The 26,370-nt window shown below is 43.0% G+C and overlaps 1 protein-coding gene across 6 annotated transcripts in view; it reads left to right on the top strand.

Annotated features, from left to right (window-relative positions):
* Window positions 1-17,008: 17,008 nt before the first annotated feature.
* Window positions 17,009-26,370, top strand: part of ATP2B1 (ATPase plasma membrane Ca2+ transporting 1) — a 115,971-nt gene continuing 106,609 nt past the window's right edge. For 3 of the 6 annotated variants that reach the window (XM_060245164.1, XM_060245168.1, XM_060245169.1), the window contains exon 1: window positions 17,009-17,194. The gene's annotated coding sequence lies outside the window, so the exon portion shown is untranslated. Of the gene's footprint in view, window positions 17,319-17,535; window positions 17,609-17,787; window positions 18,604-26,370 lie in introns of those variants that run through there. The other 3 variants (XM_060245167.1, XM_060245166.1, XM_060245165.1) reach the window with 3 other exon arrangements.

Raw genomic sequence — 26,370 nt, 5'->3', positions numbered from 1 at the left:
CTTCTTGCTAAACCCACTCAATTCTAAATATCTGTTTTGCCTTGCCAGCCTGCCCTCCTACCTTCATTCTTCATTTACCAACAAGCTGTTTATCTGGCTCTGATTTTCAAATCTGATTACATCACATCTGCTCCACAGCCAAAGACCCCCAGTGATGGCTAACAAAGGCTGAATACACTTGTCCTTTTACCAAGTGGTAACTTGCCACCATGTATACATAATTACTTGGTAAACCAGTTATCTCTATTGTTCTGCCAGGCTGCAAAAAATAAAGAAATAAAAAAACCCCCTCACACTTCAGCATTTGATCAGAAATCCATGGAAACAAGCTAGTAGTAAGATTCTCCTCACTACTTGTCAGGCAATATTTACTAAATGGTTATATGCATACTATATAAAACTACAACTAGCATCATCTGTATTCACAGTTTTCTATCAGTCTTTCTTTCAAGATACTATCTTCACCTTGATTGTTCTTTCTCTACTACCTAATGCGTCCCTGCCCTATCTTCATTATTGATCCTCAAAATCTTCCTCTGATTTCTGCACTGTAAGTACTCTGGATGGGGACTGTGTCCCCTACATGTTATTTACAGCATTTAACAGTGCAATCCTAAGTAAAGTTACACTGTACTATGTCTACTGAAGTCCTTACAACTTAACAAAGCTACCATACTAGTTTCTGAGGGAGAAACTAGTCCTTGTCCATATATACACTAATTTATTTTATCTCATACAAGTTTAAGATTATCAATAGACTATGGGGCAAAGATAATGGCCACCCAGACACTTAAAGGGTATCTATGCACATGTTAAGAAACACACCAATAAGTAAACTGAAATGCCACAAAAATTCAATAGGGCACATTGAAAAGAGTATAGCTAAGGGGTTGCCAAACTTGTTTAACATAAGAGCCACATAGAACAAACATCAGATGTTTGAGAGCTACAAGACAGGAAGGAAGAAAAACATAGATGGGAAGGGAGAGATGGAAAGAAAGAACTTCAAATGTATTCTTCAAGCCGCCGGCTGGCTTGGCTTGGAGAAGTGATTTAAAGAGACAAATGCCTTCTCCAAGCTGGCAGACAAGGCTGTTGGGGCTTCAAGAACCACACAATATGTGTGAAAGAGCCACATGTAGTTCTCAAGCCACAGTATGACCACCCCTGGTATAGCTAAATTAACACTAGATCTGGAAGCAGCCAGTCTCCTATGCATACAAATAGAAAATAAATAAACATTTAAAAAACCTGCCTCTCCCTATATAAGCCCCAGAGAGCTTTATGCTCTGTTGATAATCTCCTGGTGGTCCCTGGCCTGATGGATGTCCACTTAGCCTCAACTAGGGCAAGGGCTTTTTCAGCCCTTGCCCCATCCTGGTGGAAATACTCCCACTTGAGATCAGGGCCCTATGGGACTTACTACAGTCCACAGGGCATGTAAAATGGAGCTGTTCTGCCAGACTTTTAGTTGAGGTGGCAGACATTGAGTTCTTCTGGCCTCGCTTGTTCAAGGCCCCTTCTCCAGTGCCTGGTTGGATATGAACTGGACTCTGGAGCTTTGTGGGGTATCCATCTTTGCTTGAAATGAGGCATAGTTTGTGTGTGTGTGTTTTATTGTGCCATCTATTGTTTTATTGGTTTTACTGCTTTTATTCTTTGTTGGGTTTTTTCCTGAGCACACTTGTGGGATATAGCAGGGTATAAATTGAATCAATCAAACCAAATTTTTGAAAAGTGTATAGAATTTTAACAATTTATCAACACCTTTCCTTGCACTCCTATATTTCCTAATCCCTACTCAACTACACAGAGAAAAATACAAGAAAAAAATATTACTTATCTACTTGAATAAGGGGTGGGTGGGAATGAACTATTACTGGAGTCCAGGAAGTTCTTCAAAGAACTGGAAGAACTCAGGGTTGTTTATATAGTTAACTGATGCATGTTTATTCTTCCCCACCCCCATGGTCAGTGCTGAGGTTTATAACTATAGTCGATGTCCAGATGACCATCGAATTGACAAAAGTCCAGCTCTCAAAACCAGCTGCACTGCCTTGATCTCATTCCTCATAATCTGAGGACATATTCCAATATTACATGTGTGATTTTGAAGTTATGCAGGGTATTCAAAAAGAAAATCATTTTTAGGGTTATTTCCTTCCAAAAGGAAAACATTACTGGGCAGTGTCAATAGGCTTGCCAATCCCCAGGTCCTAGTGAGGTTTCCCCCACTTTGGCAGCTTTTTCCCGCCCCCAGTTTAAGAAGACCCTGGGAACAACTTTTTCCTAGAAAGGTCCTCTGTGCCTTTAAATCTTAGATCAGGCTCCAGGTGGGGCAAGCCTGCAGAACAACGTGCCTGGCGGAAGGGAAGGAGTCCAGAAACTACATTGGTTTTATAATTGTCTCAGAAGCCGTTTGTACAGGAAAGGGTAAACTAGAACTTTTAGTTTCCTTGTGTTATTCTTTAGAACTTGGAACTTCAGCAACTCGTGTGTAAATTGCCCTACTGAGACCACACAAGTGTGGGATTGCAAACTGTTTATTTTGGTTGCTCACTCCGTGTGTGTGCGAGAGAGAGAAAGAGAGAGAGAACAGAGGAGATGCAGCTGGTTGGGTGGGAAAATGAACAATGTATTCAGGGAAACTGTACTGCTGGGTTTTTTTTACTTATTTATTTTAGGGAATGTGAAAGTCTCCTGGCTCCACCACCAAAGTCTCCTGGCTTTACCCCCAAAGTCCCCAGATATTTCTTGAATTGGATTTAGCAATCCTAAGTGTCAAAGAAGGTGAAAAGTCGTATGCTCATATGTAGTTGACTGGCTCTTCAGGAGATACTTTATAAATTTAATTCTGAAAGATAGGGCTTATTATCTCACAAGATAGTTATTTGGGAGAAATATGAACTCTCAGAAGTTTACACTGATACTTAAGGAGAGTTTCTTTTTAATTTTGATTCTTAAAATCCACAGCCACAATCCTCTAGGAAGTTTTTGTGCACATGCCACACTAAAATGAAATCTGAAGAAGTGTGCCTGCACATGAAAACTTATACCATATTAAAATTTTGTTGGTCTTTATTAAATACTGGGTTCAATGCATGAGGAGGCTCTTGTGTAGTGATTAAAGCTCTTTATTAGTGATTCAGCACCCCTACTAAGTGACTACAAAACTACAGCTAAGCACCAGAATATGAGGCAATATATACAGTTGGGGCAGGAGAAACCCAGCCCCCAAGAAGCAGCCCTTTTTGGATCCTTCATTAGAATATGCATCCTCATTGGTAGATCCTAGGATTTTCTCGGTGTATTGTGATGCACCTCAAGCTCAGTCCTATAGCTCTAATAAGCCAGGCAGGAGCTTATACCCAACATGTCCAGGCATGCCTTCACATACACAACAGGCTTAAAGGTGCCACTGGACTCAAACTTTGTTCATGAACAGATCAGTGTAACAGCATAGCTCTCATTCATTTTGTAGGGTTTAAGCTGAAAAACTTCCTGATAGATTGGACCAATGCCATTATACCTTCCCAGAAGACTATGCAAGAAAAAAATTGACTGAGATACTCATTTAACTTAGAAAAGGGAGATAATTACTTAATATAGTAATTAATTATGGCAAACTCTTCACATTGACAAGAAAATAGCATGAAGACAGTAATCTCTACTCCCACTTATTTAAGAGGAAACTATTATGCAATAAATCTTTGTTTCTACCCACCATATGAAGAATAATAAAGGCTGATGCAATCTTTTTAAATTTATATCACTGAATTTCCAGATTTGGTAATATGATTACAAATTCTTCATAAGAAATCCTATATGAAAATCTAGGCTAGGCAAGCACTATCATCATACTAAGTTATGAGAAGGATTTGTACTGATTTACATTGTAATTTGTAATATTTCCCCTGACTTTTTCAAATGGTAAAACATCTACAGTGCTGAAATAACTACTAGTCAAATGTGTTAGAGGAAGGGTCAGTCATTTGGGGCTACTGTGTTTTCGTTATCTGCTATCTCAATATGAATAACAGGCCAATCTGACCATAAAATTTCCCACTACTCTATCATTATCATGTGATACGAGTGTGTACTTTTCCTATTGTGCTCCCCATCCCATCCAGACACACATCCAAAGCAGGGATACTCAATTCCTTGTTAGTTTGGTTTGCAGTGTGCAAACCATGATCAATACAATTGTACATTGAACAGGGTTTTTTTTTTAATTGTAACAGTCTGTATATTTAATTGCACAAGCAAAACTGATTGCACAATGAGCATTCTCATACAGCTTTCCCCATCACCCACCTCCCATCTCCCTGCAACTGCTATTCACCACATTCTTTACATATACATAAACAGTTACTTTTTACAGCTAATGACTTATTGTTTTTTAATGTTAGTGGTAAAAAGTACAAATCTGGACCAACATACACATGCATGTTTTTGTACTGTTTCATGGAAATTGTAGCTGTTTTCACTCCCTACCCTGGTTATTTAAATAATACATTCTGTGACAGCACAAAGAGTGACCAAAAAGTAGGTCATTTAAATAATGTGACATTAATCCTTGGGAATACGTGCTCTCATCAGTGATCAAGCAGGTCCTGTATGCCAACTGCACAGGTGCAAAAGCTATCATAAGCTGTGATGTAAGTTATACGTTTATTTACTAAGGCGTGACTTGCCATGAAGCACACAAAAAGCAATTTATTCAGGAAACGTAAAGCAGCTACTGCACAGGTGTAAAACTCATCAACATAACTCCTAATCTGAACATTCAGTAAAACATAAGAACATAACAAAAGCCCTGCTGAGTCAGTCCAGTGGTCCATCTAGCCCAGCATCCTACTTCACACAGTATCCAACTAGTTATCCTGAAAGGCCCACAAACAAGGCACAGAGGCCAAGCCTCACGTAGTACATCCTATTCTCTGGAATTCAGTGCTTTATTGCCTATGACTATATTTTCACTTTAGTTACCCTAGGTAGTGAGCACTGATATACTTATCCTCCATGAATCTATCTAATCCCCTTTTACAGCCATCTGTGCTTATGGCTGCCACTATGTGCACTATCAGTGAATTTCACAATTATTCAAGAAATAAAAAGTACTTCCTTTTATCCATTATAAACATATCACCCATCAATTTAATTGAATGCTCCTGAGTTTTAGTACCATGAGAGAAAGAGTGAAGGTTTTCTCTATCCACTTTCTCCATTCCATGTATGTTACGATCCCCCCCCCCCTTGGTTGTATTTCCTTCCAAGCTGAAATACATCAGACTCCTCAGCCTTTACTCCAAAGCCTTAATCATCTTGATTGGTTTCTTCCACACTTTTTCCAGCTCTGTAATGTTAATTTTTTTTTTTTAAAAAGTAGCACAATAGGCAATACTCCAAATAAAGCCAAATCATAGGACAGTACAATATTTGCTGTTATATTTTCAACCCCTTTCTTAATAATTCCCAGAATTGTTTGCCTCTTTTGTCATTAAAAAGGCAAAGGTAGTCCCCTGTGCAAGAACCAGTCATTTCCGACTCTGGGGTAACATCACATCACAACGTTTTCACAGCAGATTTTTTATAGGGTGGTTTTGCCACTGCCTTCCCTAGTCATCTACACCTTCCCCCAAGCAGGCTGGGTATTCATTTTACTGACCTCGGAAGGATGGAAGGCTGAGTCAACCTTGAGCTGGATACCTGAACCCAGCTTCTGCCAGGATCAAACTCAGGTCGTGAGCAGAGCTTGGACTGCAGTACTGCAACTTACCACTCTGTCACCGGGCTCCTCTTTTGCCATTACACATGCTTAATCAACATTTTCACTGAGCTGTGCACCGTAATCTGCCCTGATCTAGATAGCCGAGGGCTAGCCTGATCTTATCAGATCTCAGAAGTTAAGCAGGGCTGGCCTGGCTAGTATTTGTATGGGAAACCTCCAAGGGATATCAGGGTCATTATGCAGAGGCTGGCAATCGTAAACCATCTCCTGCCTTGATCAGCTGTGACTTGACAGGAGGCTCAAGATCTCTTTCCACCTCAGTTTCTGTGAGATCAGATATATATAGTGAGGATTTTTTAATTCCACTGTACATCACCTTACACTTAAATTTAACTTCAATTTTCACCAGTCCATTCACTAAATTAAGAGAGAATTTCCTGGAGTTCACCATTGAGCTTAGCTTTCACCATCCTGAACAATTTATTATCATCTGCAAAACTGACTACTACATCATCATCCCCAGTTCCAAATCATTTATGAACAAATTAAATCCCAGTTATTATGTATATTTACTCTTGCTCTCTGCTTCCTGTCTTTAAAACATTGTTAATCCATAAGAGAACCTGTCACTTTATTCAATGACAGCTAAATTGTCTGACATGAGGTACCTTCTTCTCAAAAAACTAACTGAAGTCCAAGTATATTATGTTTACTGGACCACCCTAATCTACTTGGACTGATTTCCCAAGAGGCTTGTTCTGGCATTGGAGCTCTTTCCCCCACAATGCTTCCATCTAGTTTGGCACAAGCTGTCCTGTAGCTGCGACTCACCCTGCCTCTTTGCTGCAGTAAGCAGAAACCAGTTTTCAGAGGATCTTGCTTGCCACGGGAAAGAGGCAAGGCAAGTCACAGCCCCAGGGTACCTTGTGTGAAATCAGACAGAAGTTGTGGGGGGGGGGGGGGAAGAGCTTTGACACCAGAACAAGCCTAGTGGTGAATCGGTCTTGCTTGTTACTCAAAAAGCTCCAAGTCAGGTGACACAGGACTATGCTTTGCAGAAACCATGCTGAAAGTCACTTTTACTTTTCTACCAGACAATGGATTAGATTTGTCCACTGAGATGGTGACAAACAATATGGACTGTCTGCCAAAGTCTCAAGGCAGCAGAAGGAAGTTTGCGGGCCTAACTTGACTGGGAAATTATAGATGTTTGTATACAAATGTTAGAAGTGTCCAAGGTAAAATAGGAGAGTTGGAATACTTAGTGTTGGGGGAAAACATAGACATTGTGGGTATTTCAGAAACTTGGTGGAATGAGGAGAATCAGTGGGACACAGTGATTCCTGGATATAAATTATATCGGAATAGAATCTTCAGTGCATGTCCTGTATGACTGCAAGGTGTACAGCATTCACCGTGAAATCCTTCCTTTTCCTGCAATCTTGCCTACCGCTCTTAATCAAAAAATGCAACAACTGAAGGTTCTTTTGTATGATAGGAACCCTAGGGTTATATTCAAATTAGCTAAATTTGGCTGACTTGCCACTAGAACTAGAAAGTCACTCATAGCTCTGAAGGGAAATAGCTAGGCATTTTCTTTCTCTTTCTCTTAGTTGGTAGTTTTAAAAATGTTTAATCCCATTATTAACTGTATTTATGTATGTATGTTTTATAATTAATTGTAGTAATTTTACCTTTGTTCTCTCAGCACAATTTATATGAGTTACTGTAACTGGCATTAGTTTTATCTGTATTGTTTTTAGGGTTTGTAGAATCTTTCGGGCTTAAGTGCCGTGTTCTACTGGAGAAAGTTTTCCTTCCAGACATTTCGTTCTCAGCTGTGGAGAACATCCTCAGTGGCGTTGCAGCTGGAGCAGGTGCTCTGACCTTCTTGGCTGCTGTGCATTGAGTGTGTTTTGTTTTGAGTGTGTATTGTTTTTGCTGCCTTTTGCTGTGAATAAACTAAAAATTAATTTTAATTAATATCGGAAGGATAGGGAGCGAAGGGTTGGAGGTGGGGTGTCTCTGTATGTCAGAGAGGGTATACAGTCTAGTAAGATTGAGAAGGTCAGATAATTAGATTCCCTTCTAGAAATATTTTGGGTCTAAATAATGGGCCCAAAAGGAAATTTAACTATAGGAGTTTGTTACCGGCCACCGGATCAAAAGATAGAGGATGATTATAATATGATGAAAGAATTAAAGACAGTGGATGATCATAAACACTGTGTCATAATAGATGATTTTAACTACCCGCAGATTGATTGGGTCAATATGTGTTCTGGTTCAGAGAAAGAGATTGAGTTTCTTTCTGTAAAAGAAACAAGTTATGAACAAGTTAAAGAGCATGGGACCCAGTACCGAGCCCTGCGGCACCCCACTGCTTACCGTCCTCCACTCTGAGTCCCCCTGAGCATCTTGGGAGTCTCTCAAGAGGTGTGGACTGCAGGGGCTTTCTACCTTCCTTTACACCCCTTTGCACCCCTATGGGTCATAGGACAGAATAGACTCAATTCTTTCCTATGGACTCATAGGATAGAATGGAGGGGTTGGGCCTCCGCTACTGTGTGACTCTAGAGAAGGGGATTTAAACTTTAAACACCTTCTCTTGTGTGGTGTTGCAGAGGGGCAGGCAAACTTAGTTTTGTCTAGGGTGCAAAATGCTCTAGGGCTGGCCCTGGGTATTACAATATCAGCTGTTCCATTCTCACTCCCTTTTCTAATCATCCCTAACTCAAGAGTTTGCCTTTTTTCACTGCTGCAACACACTGTTTTAGAATATAAGAGAAACTAAGTTGGATCAGGTCAATGGCCCATGCATTCCAACACTCTGTGTCACCAGTGCCAGTGCTAGGGTGCTGGTGCTAAGCTGGTGCCACAGTCAAGGTGCCCCCTGCCCCGACTTCTGGCCCACCATGCACCCTTCCTCCCCGCCCCCATAGTGCAGCAGCGGTGGGTCCCAGTTGCTGCCCTCCAAGCCCCAAAAATAGAGATCATCATTGTTGTCATCATCATCGATAATTATTTATTAAACTTGTTAGTTGCCCAATCCCAGCTCACAATGGGCTCTGGGCAAAGTACAACAAACATCGTAAAACAATATACAGTTAAAACCAACACGTAAATTATATTAAAATTTGTCGAAAATCCAGGTGGCACCCTATGAGGTTTTGTTTACATTCTGGACTACCGGAGCATCATATGGGGTGGGGGGGGGGGGGTGGAGAGAACTTACAAAGCATCTGGGGTGGATGGGAAGGGAGGTACCAGCCAATGACAAAACATTGCTGTCCTCAATCAAAGACCTTGCAGAACATCTCTGCCTTACAGGCCCTGTGGAATTACATAAGATCCTGCAGTGCCCTGATGTCTTTTGGCAGATTTCCACCAGGTTGGGGTCAGGACCAAAAAGGTCCTGCCCCTGGTAAAGGACAGCCAGACTCCCCTAAGGCCAAGGATCACTAAGAATTGTTACCAGTAGAACACAATGCTCTTTCAGGGACATACCAGAGGAGACAGTCCCACAGATACATTGGTTCCAGACTGTTCAAGGCCTTAAGGGTCAGAACCAAAACTTTGAACCTGACTCAGTACTCCACCAGAAGCCAGTGTAGCTGGCACAACACAGGTTGAATATGTGCTGTCCGTAGTGTTTCTGTCAGGACTTGTACCACTGCATTTTGGAGTCTAGACCTACTGGAGTTTCCAGGTCAGTCTCAAGGGTAAGCCAGTGCAGAGCAAATTACAGTAGTCTTGTCTGGAGGTGACTATTGCATGGATTACTGTGGCAAGGTCAGGATGTGACAGGAAGGGAGCCAGTTATCATTAATATCATTAATCATTAATGATTTAGAGTTGGTGTAAGCAGCAAAGTGACTAAGTTTGTGGATGACACTAAATTGCTCAGGGTAGATTGTGAGGCACTCCAAAAGGATCTGTCAAAGCTGGGCGAGTGGGCATCAACATAGCAAATGAGGTTCAGCATGGCCAAGTACAAAGTAATGCACATTGAGGCAAAAAATCCTAACTATAAATACACCTTGATGGGGTGTGAACTGGCAGAGACTGATCAAGAGAGAGATCTTGGAGTCATAGTAGATAACTCACTGAAAATGTGAAGGCAGTGTGCGACTGCAATAAAAAAAGGCCAACGCTATGCTGTGCATAATTAGGAAGGGAACTGAAAACAAATCAGCCAGTATCATAATGCCCCTGTATAAATCGATGGTGCAGCCTCATTTGGAATACTGTGCACAATTCTGGTCACCACACCTCAAAAAAGATTGGAAAAAGGGCAAGTAGAAAAGGGCAACTAGAATGATTAAGGGGTTGGAACACTTTCCCTATGAAGAAAGGTTAAAACACTTGGGGCTCTTTCGCTTGGAGAAATGGCAACTGAGGGGTGACATGATAGATTATGCATGGAATAGAAAAGGTAGAGAAAGAAGTACTTTTCTCCCTTTCTCACAATACAAGACCTTATGGGCATTCAATGAAATTGCTGATCAGTCAGGTTAGAACAGATAAAAGGAAGTACTCCTTCACCCAAAGAGTGATTTATACATGGAATTCACTGCCACAGGAGGTGGTGGCAGTTACATGCATAGACAGCTCCAAGAGGGAATTGGATAAACATATGGTCCATCAGCGGCTACTAGCCACAGGGTATAGATAGAATTCTCTGCAGTGGTGTTTGGGGAAGGGCAACAGTGGGAGGGCTTTTAGTGCCCTGGCCCCACTAGTGGACCTTCTGAAAGCGCCTAGTTTTGGCCACTGTGTGACACAGAGTGTTGGACTGGATGGGGCATTGGCCTGATCTAACATGGCTTCTGTTATGTTCTTTTGGTCAGTTGCCCAGCTTGGTGAAGATGGAAAAATGCCAGTTTGGCAATATGCACAACCATCAAGAGGGAGGTATCCAGCATCATACCCAGGCTCTTGAGAGATAGCACTGATAATAATGGCACTTCAAGAAAGTGCCTGCACTCCAATACTCCACCCCACCACAGCCATAGAACCTCTGTCTTTGACTGATTCAGTTTCAACCTGCTCTTTCTTAGCCATCCCACCACAGCCTCCAATCCCTTGGCCAGATTTTGCAGGACAGTGGCTTACTGGTTGCCCAATAATAGATACAGCTGGTTGTCATCAGCATATTGATGTTGGCTGCATGCTGCAGGGGCCAGACAGGGTCCCTCACAGGCCCAGCAGTACTATGGAGCATAAGGGAAGCAGGCCTGGTAGGCCTGAAGGGCAAGACAGGAGTGGCCGCCAGGTCTGAGAATCCAAGTCCAGGCAGCCAATGTCATCCCACACTCCCAGCTGAAGCAAGTATGAGAGGACTGGCCCCATGCCATGGCAAGGCCTACACAGAGGAAGGGCTTTGCAGCTGATCCTGGGGTAGTCAGTCCAGGATAGGTGGGGCTAGCTTGACAGGGAGGACCAGGAGACTGAGGAGAGACAGAGGAGGTGGGATTTGAGGCAGGAGAGGGAATTAAAAGGAGGCCGGAGAATGGAGGTCAGGGAGAACTGGATACCTGCGCTATTGGGAGAGGTTCACCAGCTGAGAGGGGGTAGGATGGATTAGAGCCCTGGACAGGCTGGATCTGGCTTGTGGACTATATGTTTGACACTTCAGATGCAGTGGTTTGATTTGTAGGCTAAGATCTGGGAGTCCCAAATTTGAATCTCCACTCTGCCATGGAAACTTGGTGGATGATCTTGGACCACTCACACACTTATTAGCCTAACATACCTGTCAAGATTGTGAGAATAAAATGGAGAGGATGTTGTAAACCCCATAAGGGCTCCGTTTAAGACAACATGAAGTATACATGAAGTAATGTATTTTTCAAAAAGCTTTTTGGTGCTCATCTGAGCTCATGTTATCAATGTTATTGCATTCATGCACATTCACAAAGCCTTGAGAGGAGTCATTCCCCCTATGTAATTTAATGAAATATTCCATGACCCTGAGTAGAATCATAACATTTACTGTGCAGATGCAAAAGTCCCCTCAAGGAAAAGGAATAAAACTCCATGTCAGCTATTATGTAACTGCAGAGATGTTCAATGTCCATTCAACACTCATTGGACAAGTGAATAAATCTAAGGTTTAGCTCACAGACAGAGCCAGTGCGTGGAAGTAAGCAGGGTAGGTGGCTGCCTAGAGTGCCACGCCCCCTTTCCCCTGATGAGCCAGGTCTGGGGCTTACGTACCATGTTCTTTGCAGGAGCGCAATATGCCAGCCTCGGCTCTCCCCGCCCCCGATCAGGCTTCCTCCAAGCAAGAAACATGAGCTGGAGAGGGGGGCTTGCAAGGAGCGTGATACGCAAGCCTTGGCTCTCCCAGTCCCTGGCCTGCTTGATTACATAACTTTTGACATCATCGTGCAGTGCCCGCGTGCTTTGTGCATGCACAAATTTTCATTTTCCTGAGGGAGCCGGGGGGGGGGGGAGGGGTGCTGCACAGGAGGCTGCCTTGAGCAGCAGAACCCCTAGTGCTGGCCCTGCTCACAGGTGACCATTGCTGCTAAACAAAGTACAATTATCTATCAAATCCAGAAGGCAGGACCAGAACCAGTGGGTTGAAATTAAATCAAGAGTTTCCGGCTCAACATTAGGAAGAACTTCCTGACCGCTAGAGTGATTCCTCAGTGGAACAGGCTTCCCCGGGAGATGGTGGGCTCTCCTTCCTTGGAGATTTTTAAATGGAGGGTAGATGGCCATCTGACAGCAATGAAGATCCTGTGAATTTAGAGGAAGGTGTTTGTGTTTCCTGCATTGGGCAGGGGGTTGGACTAGATGACCCTGGAGGTCCCAACTCTATGATTCTATGACATTCACAGTGAAGTTCACAGCAACCATAAAAATTTTCAGTCCTGAGATTTTTTTTTTTAAATGGTATTTTCCAAAGAGATCTATATCTCCTGGTTTAGTGCCTGAACTTAAAGAACATAATTCATTAGTGTTTGCATGTTACCATTTCTATGTTTGAGTTAAAGAAACATCTCTGGGCTTGCAGATCCATGGGCATTCATAAGAATATTCTTGGGCTGCATATGTGAGTCCTTTCTAAAAACTTTCAGTTCTGCTAGCTTCTGTTTTATAACCTGATCTTGTCAGATCTCAAAAGCTAAGTATGGTTGGTGCTTGACTAGACCACCAAGTAAGCCTTTGCAGAGGAAGACAATGGCAAACCACCTCAATTTAATTACGTGCCTTGAAAAGCCTATGGGATCACCATAAATCAGCTGTGACTTGATGGCACTTCACATACACAGCCTTGTCTAAAAGTTGTTAACCAATATGTAAGTTTATTGCCACTTCTGCTGTACAATCCCTCTACTATGCAGTCTCATTCAGCCAAGGGATGAAAATGATTTTAACTTGGATTAGGACCTTTTGAGTTGTGGCCCTATTGGACAGGCTATCATCTAACACCTGACTTTGCTGGCCATATATAGATAATAGTTTTTTTTTACTTATTATACTTACTTTTATAAAAAGTGCAGCAGATATGGTTCTCACTGCTCACTTTATTAATTTGAGTACATGAAGGATGGAAACGTTCACAGGACATGTACACCTTGCTATGAACACAATGAAAAGGGGCTGAATAGTGCATGGCAGACACCAGGAAGGAAGTAGGGCTTGGAAGAAGTATGTTTAAAAAACAGAATTAGGGTTCTTAGTTGACTGAAGTTTGAGATCTACTAAGCTATAGCATAGAAAAATTGAGTATAACTTAAATATCGAAAAGCTGTGTTTTGAAATGCAATTTTCAAGTGTCTTGCTGAGATGCAATGATCAGTGGCAGATGAGAACTCTAAGGTGCAGATGGAGGGGGGGCAGAATTTTATGAGTTCTGTGATGCATCTTTATTCTCCTACTGTGAAGACATATATTAGACTGCAACATGTGGCTATTTCATTGTTTTGATTGTTCTGCTACCTAAATGTCCTTAACATAACAGTACTGAGTGTGGTATTTATTTTATTGCATTCTCAGTTACTGAACCTGTTGATTATGAAGTGAGCTCTTTAGCTATGTGTTATTTTTGCTGCAGTCTGTTCAATATATAGGGATTTATATTATGTGTGGATTTAAATTTTCTCAATAACTGTTAATAATAATACGCTATTGAAGAAGTCACTGTTTTTCAGTGTCAAACTTAATTCAGTATCCAAATCTGTTGATAGTTCTGAATATTATGGCTATATGAACTGTATTTTGGGTTTTTTAAACAAAATATAATGGCTTTTATTTTCAGCTTTTATTCTTGCCTGCTTCTCAAATGAGAAACCTAATACATGTACCTAGATAGCACAGGTGCAGCAGTTTCTAGCTCTAGTGTGGGATATATTTGTAATTTGTTTAAGCGAACTAAGGCATGTATATTTTTAAATTACATAAATATGCCATAAAATTCAATTTTATGTGCTAAAGTTATAATTTGTGTTCATAAACAACTGTGAAACTATATTTAATACAACCAGGGCTCATTTTGTAGCATGAGCTCCTTTGCATATTAGGCCATCCCATTCCCCCCCTCCCCCCATGTAGCCAATCCTCCAAGATCTTACAGTAGGCCCTGTAAGTATTTGGAGGATTAGCTACATCAGGGGTGTGTGGGCTAATATGCAAAGGAGCTCCTGCTACAAAATGAGGCCTGAATACAACAATATCCCCCCAGAAAAGCCTTGAGGTATTTTCCCCCTTTCTTTTCCCCAAGTCTTTGTGATTTCTGGAAAATTTACTGCTCTAGGATTACTTAGATGAGCTGTGTCAAGCACAAGTTCCAGCAACTTATCTGCTGTGTCCTCAATGCCATTGGAACTACATATAGAATGATCTGGAGGCCTTTTCCATGGCAGAGAAGCTAAAAATGGAGCAGAATACCAATCAGTAATAATTTTACAGTCTAATACTATGCATGTATACTCAGAGGTAAATCCCACTTTAATCCATCTATAACTATTTATATTTTGGGAGACTATACCAATTTATATTTATGGATAATTATAATTATTTTCATTTGTCATGCAGGGGATCATGGTGATGGGTTACAAGCCTGAATAAGACTTCAGAATGGCATTTCCTCCTCTGCTTGTTCATGTATTTTTCTTCAGTTTCTTGGCATGCTCCATGTTTCTTGGAAGACAATTTTTGGTGCACCAAGCAATAGTATTTGGATCAACCAAAGTAAATGGCAAAATCAAAGGATCCACAAGAATAAACAAATTCTGTGAACAGCAGGGAATGAATAATATAACCAGATATAAGGTAGTCACTATTGTGCCAGTAAAGGACAGGACCATGAGCAAAACACTCAAAAGTATACACTGGACCTCTTAAATTAGGACCCGTGTCTCTTGTCACTGCAAATGCATATTTGATTTATTTCATGCAAGCCAAGGCAGCAGGAAATGCCATGAACTGCACTCTATTATGGCATGAACACTTTAGCTTGGCTATGCATTATTATCTATACCCCATAAGTATTTTCTACAGTTCTGGTTCAGACAATTATGAACTTTCAAACTTGACAGTTTGACCAGCATTTGTATCTTCTCTTTCTTTCCCCAACAGCTTTGACAGCCCTAAAAATTCTAACTTGAATTGTCAAAGGAAACCTGTCTGTGATGTCTATTCTTATTTGTTTCAGTGCAATGGATGTAAGTTGATCATCAAGCAGAGAGTTCCGACCTCAATATATGCATCTATGTGAAGGGTTTGGGAGCAATCCTTGTTTTGGGCACGAGCTCACAGGAGTGGAGCTCCAGAAGCTCTAAATTTTATTGTACTCTTACTTTCCTACCTCCCCTGCCCCCCCCCCCCAAAAAAACTTGCTTCTGGGCTTTATTGTTCAAACCCCGTGAGAATTTTGCTGAACTCTTAAGATTTGACAAACTTTCTAATATTTCCACCCACAAAAGATGGGAAAATAACCAAAACATATAAAGCAGACAGAAATCTTCATCATGCCATAGCGGCCACAAAGGAGAAGGTAATTTAAAAAGTGTGATGGGAGTAAGACTTTATTATGACAATAATAATTCAAGAAGCATTTTAAGGTAGATGCTGAGCTGATATAATTTAGTACTTCTTCTTGTGATGTCAGGGATATATGGCATATGCTAACGAGTTATGCTAATGAGCTCCAGCACCTCTTTTTCTACAAAATGATTCGTTTAGGAGTGTTCTCCCTGGAATTAAACCTGGGTTGTGTGGAAAGAACAGACAAAATTTAAAAGCACGCCAGTTTGTGAAAACATCCACCTTTGGCGGTACTTTTATGTACCTCATTGGCTATGGCAGAGTTACTCGGAAGCCACTGTGTCCATTAAGCTTAGTCTATTTCTCTGGCAAGACAAGAAAGTGAATACATCTAAGAGGAGCAAGTCGTCATCGAGAGCGCATTACAGGCAGTTGAGCAGTCAACCCACTCTCCCTCCTTCCATTATCAAGTAAGTGTCTGTGAGGGAAATTGGCCAACTATCCCTGGATAGGCCAGGCTAACCCCATCTGGTCAGATCTCAGCAGCTCAGCAGGGTCGGCCCTAGCAAGTACTTGGGTGGGAGACCACCAAGGAATACCAGAGCTGGGAGGCAGAGGCAGACAATAAGAAACCACCTCTGAACTTGCCTGGAAAACCCTATAACCGTAAATCAGCTGCGACTTGACGACAAAAGGGGGGGGGGCTCTCTTCCTTTCCCCAGCAAGCAGCTTGTAAACACCCGATTTTCTGGGTGGCCCGAGGAAGCATTTGTGGTGAGTCGGCCTCTGCGCCTCTTTCTCTCTGTCCAGAACGAAACAGACAGAGCACCAATCGTCCAGGCACGCTGCAGTCTCCTACAGCCGGTTGGGGACGTGAATTGCCGCCTCAGCTCGGCTCTCGTATTTCTGGCTGTTGCCAATGTGACGGCAACTGTTTTATACTCTCATACTGACTCACCCCCTACCTCAAACTGCCGACCAGCCGGCCACCCCCGTCGACCCTTTTGTAGGAGGAGGGTCGAGGCACAGGGAAGGCAGGCTGGTCTGAAGTGGGGGAGGGTCAGGGCGCGCTCCCCCACCACCCCCTCTCCCTCCTCAGGGAGCCGCTAGCGGCAAAGTCAACGACCCGCAGCCCGCCGGGCCTCATCAAACCCCTCAGCCCGACCCACATACGTCATGGAAACAAACTACGTCAGGCAGTAACTGCCAATAAGCGGCTAGCGAAGAGGCGGGGAAGCCGAGAGGAACCGCCCCCTCGGGCACTGGTCCCAATAGTAAGCTCCGCCCCATCTCTTCCCTCCAACGCCCCCTCCCACCCATGAAGACGCGGAGCCTTCGGACCCCCTCCTCTTCCTGCAACCCCAGCGAGACCCTATCACGTGACTGGGACAGTGGTGGGTCGGGACGCGGTGGTGGTTGCTGCTGCACCCGTCGTCGCGTTGGGAAGGGCGAGTAAGCAAGCCAGTGAGTGACCCACCGACCCCTGTGGGGGAAGGGGGTGTGCAGCAACCGAGGACGGGTCGTGCTGCTATGCCCTGTGCCTCTCTGGTAGCGAAGGAGCCGGCTCCTTCCAGGGCGCAACGCCCTGGTGAGGGAGCTGAACTTGCCCACACGTCTGCACACTCGCTCGCCCGCCCGCCCGCCGCTGACTAACCAGTGCGAGGTGCTGGCCAGCTACTGCTGAGGGCGGGGCAGGCAGCCCGGCTCCCCCCTCCTTTCCGCCGCTGCCTCCTCCTCTCTCCCCTCCCCGTTCGCAGGCGGGCTTGGCGGCGGCTTGGGCTCGCGCGCCGTGGGGCGGGGTGGGGGGACCCTGTGTGGCGGGCGGGTGCTGGCGGCGGCGGCGGCCGCGTGCGGAGGGGCTTGGCGGCGGCGGTTACGGTAAGAAGCAGCCGGGGCGGGTGAGGGGGTGGAAGGAAGCGTGACGGGGAAGGGAGCGGAGGCGTCGTATGGCACTGGATGCCTCGTTACCGGCGGCGCAGGTGGTGGGACCGAACTGAGCAGCGCAGGCCAGGCGGGCTGGGGATTAGCCAGCCGGAAGGCTCTGGAGGAGGCGGAGGCGGCGGCTGGGGAGGGGGCAGAGAAGAGCTAGCGGCGCTGTGAGGCCGTTGCGCCCTCTCCTTTCTCCCGGGAAGCCCACGCCGCTGCCTTGAAGAGCGGCACAGTGTGACCTTGAGGGCAACCGGAGAGCGACGCTCTCGCCTAAGCTTCGGCCGCCCACCTCGCTCCAGTGTCTCGGCTGGTGGTTCAGGAGCCGTCGCGGTTGAGCGCGGGATACTGCTCGGCTTCCTTATGCCCGTCCGCCTTTCATTTTATCTGTTAGCCGACGCGCGGCTTCCTCCCAGAATGGGCCGCCGAATACCCGTTAGGTTAAGGTGCTTCTCCGTCTCCGGTTCGCGCTGCCGGGTTAAGTAGCCAGGATTAGATTGCCGCAGCTGCACGGCATTATCATTCCCAGCCACCTCGGTCTCTCCCCGCCCGGCAGAGAGCCAGAGAGCGAAAACGCCAGCGGGTCAACTCTTTCTTGCTGTGAGGTGTCTGTGGCGGACGTGGTAGCTCGGAATTTGGAGCTGGCTTCCGAGGAGCTTCTCCTCCCACCTGCACGCCAGTTTTTGCTTCCAGTCGGAGGGTAGCAACCGAGTATAAAACTGATTTGGCTGCATCTTCTTTCTGCTCCCCGGCCTTATCATGGTGTGAACGGAACAAAGCGGGTAGTTAATTTATGAACACGAATTTCAGAAGCCTCTCTGAAATGCAGCATGGCCTGTTAAGGTTATTCAAAGCAGCATGGTTGGTATGGTGTTGGGCTTGTCCCGATTCGTTGCAGGAAGTACTTCCTAAAGTGATTTGCATGACACTCAACTCTGCCAAAGGGGGTATGTATAACTTGGTTATTGTATGCCTTGTGAGTTCATGGAGAACTAGGGGTGGGGGATGGGGTGGGTGACTTCTGCCAGCCCTAGAAAGAGCTGTATATCTGTCCTGTATGAACAGGTGTTTAGAAGACTGGTAACAGGGTATATGGGTGTTCCAGACAGCTTGTACTTTTACTGCATGGATGTAAAGAGCTGGGCATTGCTGGAATTGAAAAGTATATACAACATACTTGGAAATTAAATGGTACTTGATGTTGCTAATCAATATGTCATTGCTCTTAATGTAGAGGACTATTTTGGAAAAGATCCTGTTTCATTTAGACAAGGTAGGAAGTTGAAGTAGTTACTTTTCCTAGGCCTGTTGTAAGAGCATCTGAACTATAGTCATTTCTCCTGTTCTTTCTTCACTCCCATTTCCAGTATGTTAAGGTATTTGACATGATTTTCAAAGCTTTTCTACTGATCCTGGTGAATACTTAACATGTTCAGTGTTGGGTTGCTTGTCATTTTAAAACTGGCATAGTTTAGTGGCTATGAGCTGGGAAGTCCCATGTTGAAATCTCATTTCTGCAGTGAATTAGGTGGCCTTAAGCAAACTCTAATTGTTGTAGCCTCACCACCTTTCCCAGGCCATATGACTTACCGTACATTAAGATATAATTGTTATTACTTTTTTTCCCTTGGAACATGAAGTTTGTTTGGTGAGGTTGTATTCAGTGGTATATGAACACAACTGTAAAGGAAGGTTTTGGCAATGAGATGTAGATCATATGTTGTGAAGCATAAATGATGTAGATGTTTAGCATAGGGATGCACAAACCACTAGAAATACACACCTTGTGCTTAATACTCTTGGCCAGTATTGTAATTTGACCTGTGAAGGCCTTGCTCTATAAAAGCATTGGCAGTTGATCTTAAAATAGTTCGGTAGAAAATTGACTTATGATAGTCACGAAGTATATACTTCTTAGTAACTTGGGGTGTGAAATATGTGGAATAACTGCAGGCATATTGTAGGAATAAACTTATATGACTTTTATTACATTGATAAATTTATTTATACAAACTATTTCTGTTATTCTGAAGGCTCAGTGTATAGTGAGTAGAAACTTTAGTTTGAAGATAAAAAAAGGTTTCAGCAAAAAAATTGTGAAATAGTCTCTTAAGTAAGAATTGATAACATTTGGAATGGATATTGTGGGATCTGATTTGTTACTTGGGTTAATGCAGTGGTTTCAGAAATCTGCTACCCATAGTTCATGTGTATGAAGTAGAAATGATGGAAGATATCTAGTACTGATGGACTGAAGTATGTGCAATGGTTTTTCCCCTTTATGCTATTGATTAGTAATTTCTCAAAAAAAAACCCCACAACAACCACACAGAATTTGCGTTCTAGCTACTCTTTAGAACAGAGTAAAATGAATGTTCTTATGAAGGGGGTGAGTGAATGAATGTAAGACTGGGAAGTTTGCTACATGAAATCTGATGACTGCTAGTTAGCACAGAGCCACTGTCTTCAAACATCAAAGCATAAAACTCAGAACAAGTGGCATGTTTTTGAGTTTCACGGGTAACACAATTCTGACTGTTTTTAGGGCTTGATAATGCTTATTTCTAGGCAAAACTCTCTTCTGGTTTTGAGAATGGATATAAAGATTATGGTAAACTAAACTTTGCAAATTGCATTTGTATTACAGGCATAAGATGGCAGTACTAAAGGAATGTGGAATCATCGCATTTTCGTCGCTACTGTATTCTGCTAGAGGCCACAGTCCACAAACAGCTGTTCCTCAATACATTCAAATTATGTCGAAGTCCCATGTTTGTAGTTTCCAGAGTAGCATTGCTGAATTAAGTAGAACAAATTGGAAGCTGTGCAAAGTAGATGGAGGGTTGGGATTTGCCAATATGACCTCTGAAAATAGTACAAAAAAATGTACGTTGCGATTGAGCTTTCCTGGAAGAAGAAGCACTAATGCCAGTTGAAATGAATGCAGTCTTTAAGAAATTCAAAGAACTTTTACTTACATAGAGATTAAGGATATTAGGTGTGTCTTTCTTCAAGGCTCTGTAGTAGATTCTAGCACAGGACTGTAGTGGAATATAGTCTAGGAGGATATTGGCCAACTTACTAATACCTATTTTTGTTGGAGCCAGGTATTGTTCAGTGATAGAAATTAAAATAGTTGATGTCTAGTTTCAGAAAGCTAGTCTCTGTGATTAGCCCAACCTATATAGACATACTTGGTGAATAGTTCAAGTTATATGTCAAAGTTGCATCTTTCCCTTATTTCCAATTCAGAACATTGACTTCTGATAAGTCAGTTAATCTTTTAATTCGATATAAAACAATGCTGCTCTTTTTAGGTTGTGATGAAGTAGATCTTCTTTTATCATCTTGAAGCCTGTGTCTTACTGTATTTCTAAGCTCACTCAGTTCTGGCAGTTGTTGATCCAGCATTATAGAAACTAGGAGAAAACATGATATAAAACTGATAATTGCCACTGAAAGTCTTGGTATATCTGGAACTGTGTCAGTATCATTTGCAAATATAGCAGTGGGTGAGAGCATAAATTAGTTATTGGGGTAAGTGGCTCACCTAGCACTAAGAATCATAAACTACACCCTATGAGTGGAATAGTTGTGCCTGTTCAGTTTCTCAGAACTGTTGGGTACACTATCATCAGCACTTGAATTGATGCTTCATAAATACCAGTAATCACTTCACAGTGGTTTGTAGTTGGGTGTTGTCCTACTTGAAACTGAATCTAGGCACTACCAAAGTAATAGCATAGACAGGTCCTGTGGATTAGAGAATGATTTCTAAAAAAATGTTTATTTAAACTCTCTTTAAAAATTGTGGTAGTGTTTGTAAAACCTAGCCATCAATGTTTCCTCTAAGCTGCAGAGTTTTGTGAGCAAAAACTACTTTGTGAGCTACAGGCATTAAAGTTGTGAGCTACTGCATAAATTAGTGGGCTCTGGGGTCATCCTGAGCTAAAACAAAAATGTGTGATCTGGAGGCTAAAACTCTGTGAGCTAGCTCACACTCTACTCAGGTTCTTGTCAGAAAACCAAAATTTGTGCCTTTGTAACCTCAAGACTTCATTTCTATTTAACCCTAAACATGGGATTACCAGAACTGCTCAGCAGTTTCTGCTGTTGCAGAATAAAGTATCTTTCGTGCTGCAAGGTGATAAACTGCAGAGATTTTGCACTTCTTTTTTTTTTTTTAGTCATGGCTCATAATTTTAAGGTGTTGGTCATGACCTATAAAGCATTGAAGGTCTTTAGGTCCTGCACAGGTGAGCTAGCTTCTTTCTCCTTATGCTTGCATTGTCCTGAACTGTAACATGTGCTCTCCTGCTGTAGAGAAGATAGTGTAAATGACAGGTACAAAGAGGCTGTCTGGATTGTAATTGCATACTTAGGGATATCTTTTCCTCTGGATGTATTTGGGTAACCCTATCCTGAATTACTCTCTTGAAGTAGTACAGAATTTATTGCATGTATTTGATAGGTGGTTATATTTAATGTACCTGGCCTGATCCTCCAGGATATTATGAAGTATACTTTCAGAAATGACAAGAACTCTAGGTGCAGTTATAAGTTGGCAGCATTTGTGAAAAAAGTGGCAAAAACTTCCAGAGTTGCTAGGTCTGCATTGAATACATTTTGGAAAGGGCGCTTCTTAAGGCTCTTTTTTCCTTCTAATTTTTTATATTGCCCTATGCTGCTTGCCTTTTCTTTCCATCTCTTACTGCTACTGCTGCTGAAAGCTGTATTCTAACTTTCGCTTGTGATACAAACAAATGCAGTTTACCATGTTTGCTTGCTGCCTTCCCTCATCTCCTCATAAATGATTTTAGAAGCCTTGAATCAAACTCCAGGGATGCCCAAATGCAGGGGTACTTGGACACATTGGAGTCCCCCTCCCTTTAACACAAAGTAAATTTCTAAACCAGGATGTTACAGCAGTTGGAAATTGTAAGATTTTCAGGTTTGGGAAGCCTTTTTGTCCCTGAGGTGAGGAGGGAGGGGAGTATGCGAGTATGACACACTGAGTTCATGCTCATCATGAACAGCATCTTGTATGAATACACCTAGAATAGTGTTTGTAGCTAGAGATAACTGATTGTTTTAATGACTGCTCATGTGTTCTCCTTTGCACTTTTGGCCATAAAAAGACCCATAGTTCTTCACAGTGAGATGAATTATGTGCAGCTTGTCATTAACTGTGTGTCCTGTTGCATTTGTCACTTATCAAGTGAGTAAGTGAATGACAAATTCAGCTTTCATCTGATCTCTTGTTAGAGAGAAATGTCTTTTGGATTCTAAGTATGGTCAGATGGTCAGGTAGATGCTCAAATATTAGTTAGATCTTGGTAGTAAAGCAGAATATCAGTTTCTAGAAAACCATTCTCTTACATCAGCCCACCAACATCTATTTGTACTTGTGATAGAAACTGCTGCATGAAACTGGGGGTGTAAAGCTCAAATAAAAAGGCAGGGGTTAGAAATGAAGTAAATAATTTTAGATCTGTATTTGCACAGAAAAGCACTTGGGTCACTTTTTAATCAATTTTGTGCACGCTGTAGCAGTAGTACTTATTCTAAGGCTTTCCGACAGTCACATTTTCAGTTACTATCAACCATTTTTAGTTACTATCAGCCTATGCTTCATGAAGGCTTGCAGCTTAAAGATGAAAACCACCTGCCAACCACAAGCCCCACCAGATATGGGCCTCACCACCAATGACTTATCTGTTTTGAGAGGCTGTCCAAGAAAATTTTAATTATAAATATATCTTCCATTTTTGTCTGTTTTCAGCCAGTTTATAGTGATGGATCCCCATCTCTACAGAAACCTTAACTTGCCCTGTTGTATTGAATTGATGCCTCTTCTCTCCTTCTGCGTTTTCTCTCATCATCATTTGCATATTTGCCCATCTGATGTCCTTTACCTGTTTCTTCATCCATGGATCTTTCTGCAATACTACTTTTCGTTTCCTTTCTCATTACTTGGGAATAGTACGTAATTTCTGTGAGTGTATATGCTGAGGTACATTTCAAGTTGGCTTGTTGCAACATAATGGAAAACACTGGTACCAAGTCTACCCATGAATTGAGAGAAGAGGGAGTGACCTGTAACATAATGTAACCCTGTTATGACACTACATATACTGGAATACAGATAAAGTGATCATTAAGTTTTGGAACTCCCTGAACGGCTGCATTTCATGAAAGTAGTTTGAGTGTGGCTTAATGACTTTTCCTGACACCATAAATCCAAGCGAATATATCTGAGTGGAATATTGACATTGCTTCACTTGTCTAAACCTCTGCACTTTCCTGAAACATGGGGCAGGTGATGCTTTAGAGAACAGTGCTCAAAAGAGCTACAGGTGGCATGTCAAAGAACCACATGTGGCTTCCAAGACACTTGAGTATCATTGCAACACAACATTTGTTTATGAAGAATTTTTCAATTATACAGATATCTTCCATCCTTCATCTATTTCCAGCCGATTTATAGCAATGGATTCTTCTGTTCACACTAACCCTAATTTGTCCTGTTGTGTTGACCTGATGCCTCTTCTCTTCCCCTCCTACATTTGTGTATTGTCTGCTTCTCTCTGAGACTGTTCACACCAATGGACCTGGTACTACAGTTACAGTATAACACAAGGATGGTCAGACTTGGTAAATGTAAGGGCCAGGGCCGGCTCGCCCACTAGGCAAACTAAGCATTTGCCTAGGGCGCCGGCAGGACAGGGGCATGAAAATTGGCTCCCGTCCCCTAGGCAAATTCCTATTTGCTTCTTCCTCCTTTCCTCCCCATTCTAATGCCCGGGTGAGGCGTAGTGAAGTACCGTGCTCCTGGGGCTCTTTCAAGGCTGCCCTCCCACCGATCAGCGGGTAAAGTAGTGTGGATGATGGCAGTTCCTATGCCGGCCTTCCACACGCTTACCAGGATCAGCGCTGGGGTGGTGGCGGGAAGGATGAGCCACTGAAAAAGCTGCTGCTGCCTCCTTCCCACTTCCTTCCTGGATCGCGTGGGAAGGAAGTGGGGGAGGAGGCAGCAGCACCTTTTTCAGTGGCGCCTCGTCCTTCCCACCACCGCTGCCCCAGTGTTGATACTGGTGAGCGCGCGGGAGGCCGGCATAGGAGTTGCCGCTCTCCGTGCTGCTTTACCCACCAATCAGCTGATTGGCGGGGGGGCAGCCTTGAAAAAGCCCCAAGAGTGCAGCACTTCACCGCACTTTCCTTGGGCATTAAAATTGGGAGGGAGGGAAGGTGCCTCAAAGGGAGAGGAGAGGCACAGTAGGGGGACGGCAGGCAGCAAGGCTGCCTGGGCGCCATGTGCCCTAGGGCTGGCCCTGGTAAGGGCAACATAGAATAAACATCAGATGTTTGAGAGTCGCAAGACATGAATGTCAGATGTCTGAGAGCTACAAGGAAGAAAGGAAATATTGAAAAAAAGGTGGGAAGAAAGCAAATGGGGGGTAGGTGGAAAGAAAGTAAATTTAACTTTAAATGTATTCTCCAAGCCAGCTGACAGGTCAGTGAAGGACTTCAGGAGCCACACAATGTGTGTGAAAGAGCCACACTTTGGCCACCCCTGGTATAACAAATAGTACCTGTGGTGATTTTGTGAGTCAGGTTTTGTTCCCCTCTGCCGGTTCCACTGTTGTACAGACAGATGAATGAAGTGGTGCATGTCTTTAGAAGTATTTATAAGCAGTGGATTGTATTAAATGCACACCTGACCTGTCAAGTACATCTGTTGCTTAAGCTGAAGAGGCCATAAACCTTTCTCTTAAGATGGTTGCTTCATTCTTGTGTGTGTTCTAGCTGATGGTGTTTGCATGTATTCTAATATAAATTTAATATTCCTTAAATGTGAATGACCAAGACAATACAGTGAAGCCCTGGCACAGAAACAAATAACTGTCTTGTCTCTTCTGTAAAAGTCCTGTCCAATTACACATTTCAGAATTCTTTATTTGCCCTATTTACCTTCTAAACAGCTACATTTGGGGATTTATACTTTTCATTTATTCTAGCCTTTGAGATTCTTTCAGTTCATTCGGCACATGTTCCTGATTCTTAAGTACATGAACAGTCTAGTGTAGTGGGGAGTAAAGTTTGTGTATAGAATGACCAGGTTCAAATAGCTACTCATTTATTTATTACTTTCAACTTTTATCCCACCCTCTCCACAAGTGGACTCAGGGTGGCCTAACAAGCAAATTCAAACAATACAATTGAAGTTTAAAATACAGTAAAATACAGTTTAAAACATTTGTGGTGCTGTTTACTTAAAAAATAGGCAGGATCTTACTTTTCTCTGACAGTGATCTTATAATGATTGTAGTTCCTCAGCAGTGTAGGATGGCAGTTCTTCCCCAGTTAGGTGTTAAAGATCTGTCGAAATAATTCGGTTTTACAGGCCCTGCGGAATTGAGAAAGGTCCCAGAGGCCATAAGGGCCCTCCACATTTCTGCTGCTGCCGCTGAGAAGGCCCTCACCTGTGTAGAACACAGTCTGGCCTCCCTTGGTCCGGGGATGGACAGTAGATTTTGTGTCCCTGAACGCAGTGCTCTCTGGGGAGCATACGGAGAAAGGCGGTCCCATAAATAAGCAGGCCCCTGACCATATAGGGCTTTAAAGGTCAATACCAACACCTTGAAGCAGACTTGGAACACAATAGGTAACCAGTGCAACTCTTTCAACACTGGCTGAATGTGCTCCCATCAAGG

This window comes from Heteronotia binoei, chromosome 8 (genome assembly GCF_032191835.1).
Source record: "Heteronotia binoei isolate CCM8104 ecotype False Entrance Well chromosome 8, APGP_CSIRO_Hbin_v1, whole genome shotgun sequence".
NCBI classification, from domain to species: Eukaryota; Metazoa; Chordata; class Lepidosauria; order Squamata; family Gekkonidae; genus Heteronotia; species Heteronotia binoei.
Note: the sequence above shows the minus strand (reverse complement) of the source record. Positions and strands in the feature narration are given on the sequence as shown.